Source organism: Octopus bimaculoides, chromosome 24 (assembly GCF_001194135.2).
Source record: "Octopus bimaculoides isolate UCB-OBI-ISO-001 chromosome 24, ASM119413v2, whole genome shotgun sequence".
Lineage (NCBI taxonomy): Eukaryota > Metazoa > Mollusca > Cephalopoda > Octopoda > Octopodidae > Octopus > Octopus bimaculoides.
In genome coordinates, this window is record NC_069004.1 from 17,182,208 (window position 1) to 17,184,696 (window position 2,489).

Here is a 2,489-nt window from a genome sequence, read left to right on the forward strand (position 1 = left end):
AGTATATATTTAAAACATTATGTTAGAAAAATGTTATAAAATTTTGAGTATAGAAACATTGTATTTGGAGAAAAAGCCAGTTTCATATTGACTTTCCTGCTAATGGACTGATTATATCCACAAGGAAGTGGCTCAGTGGATGACATGTTGAACCTCTACAGCTCACTATAGCTCTTAATGGAATATCATCCTTGTGAATCTTAGGGAGACCGTACATGTGTGGTAGTTTACTGTAGTGTTGAGTCAGTTGTCTGTACTTCATTGGTGTGAAGTGATCCTTGTTCTTGATCAAGATCTGTGACAACTTCCTCTCTATTTTCAAAGTTGGGTCTTTCTTTTCTTTGCTGTAGCTACCATCACTTATAAGACTTGCCAATTTTTCGGAGTAGTCAGACTTGTTCATCACCACTGTAGCATTTCCCTTGTCCGCCAGAAGTATTACGATGGAATTGTCACTCTGTTGTCTTTTGATAGCGAACATTTCTTCCTTGGTGATGTTTGGTTTGGGAAGTTTCACTTTTTCTAGTACTTGTCTCACTTTCCACCTTAGTTCATCTCCCTGGGCTTTTGGTATCTTTATGGCCATCTCTTCAGTAGGGGCTATTATGTCCAAGTATGAATGCGCTTGATGGTTGTTGCAAAGTTGAGACCTTTGTTCAGTACTGCTTCTTCAGAACTTTCTAGGTGTCAGCTACTTACATTAATTACTGCTTCAAAGGTGGGTGACAGATTTCAGTCTTCATTCTCTGACTTTTGAGTTTCATAAACTTCTTAATCTGGCGTGTCTTCACCACTTGAAATTCTTTCATGTATGACTTTTCTAGAAGACTACTTTCTCTGTTAACCTTCCTGTAATACCACTGCACCTCTTATGTATCCATAACCTGCACTGGGTATACTCATTGCTGACCCTCACCTTACTGACAGCATCCCTGTACATGGCTTGTACAACCCTCACCAACCACTCATCTACCCCTAGCTTCCATATTGCCCACCAGATAAGTCTCCATGTCAACAAAAGCCAAATACAGAGGTTTATTATTAGTTAGATGTTTCTCCTAAAGTTGCTTCACCAGGAAGATAGCATCAGTAGTGCTTCTTCCTGGCATAGAACCAAACTGCATCTCATCTAGATTAATTCTCTTCCTAATTAATTGAGCTATGACCCTTTCTGTAACTTTCATCACCTAGTCCAGCAATTTGATACCTCTGTAATTATTTCTGACTAAGACGTCACCTTTACATTTGTAGCAGTTGACTATAATGCTGTTACATCAGTCGTTGAGAATGATTCCCTTCTGGTCAACCTGATTAATAGTACAGGTGACTAAGCCACGTCCTACTCTGCCAGATATTTTAAGCATCTCAGTAGTGATTCCTGATGAGCCAGGGACTTTCCTTATCTTCATATTCTTAATCTACCAAGCTACTGTTGATCTGGATAGTTGATCCTTCTGTTGGGTCTACATTAAGCAGACACTCCTTCTCTCATGCATTCTCTACATTTAGCAGTGGCATTTCCAAGCCTCTTTCTTTGCAGAATCACGAACTGCAAGTGAACCATCATCCATGCACACACACACAGCAATCCAAAACACCTCAAACCTCTCTGGTCCTTGTGCTACAGAACATTGGCAAACTTCTTCCTTTCTGCTTCTCCTGTGGCTAAGTATACCTGTCTCCTAGCTTCCCTTCTAGCTACCTGATTTAGTTTTCTGCTACCACCACCCTTCCAGCCCTGTTTCTTTGCTTTAATGGCATTGTCATCTACTCTGTTCCATCACCATGTCACCCTAGTCTGGTTGGGACTTTGCACCAGCCACAAATTTGGGTTGTGGCTCTCAGTAAGTTGTCTCTTAGGAACCTCCAGTTGTCTTCTGTGTTACATGTCTATAAATCCTCTTCCTTCTTGTGAAATGCTTCAATTAGGACATCTCCAAATCTCTGACTATTCAAAGAATCCTTAAGCTTCGAAATCCTTCTTTTCCAGACTGCTCTACTTGGAATCCTTTTAACCTGCAGTCTGAAATCACTATTGACTAACCTATGCTAAGAGGTACATTCTTTACTAGGAAAGGTCTGTGCATTTATGAGCAACCATGCATCTCGCTTTCTGGTGAGAATGTGGTCAATCTGGCTAACATGGACACCAGATTGATAGGTTATCAGGTGACTGGCAGGCTTTCCAAATCTGGTGTTGAAGATCATAAGGTTTTATTTTGTATCACAGAGCTCCAGTAGCCTTGTTCCCTCCTCATTGCTGGAACTAACTTCATGGCCACCATGCACAATGTGGAAGACACCCAAGTGCTACTCAACATTTCCATTGAAGTCACCAATCATGTATACACACACACACACACACGCACGCACACACACACACACACACACACACACACACACACACACACCAGAAACGTTAGCACGCCGGGCGAAATGCTTAACGGTATTTCGTCTGCCGCTACGTTCTGAGGTCGACTTTGCCTTTC

At 41.4% G+C, this 2,489-nt stretch overlaps 1 protein-coding gene across 1 annotated transcript in view; it reads left to right on the forward strand.

The window, feature by feature from the left end:
- LOC106879132 (inhibitor of Bruton tyrosine kinase) overlaps positions 1 to 2,489 on the forward strand; it is a 74,643-nt gene that overhangs the window by 65,085 nt on the left and 7,069 nt on the right. The gene's annotated exons all lie outside the window — the stretch shown is intronic.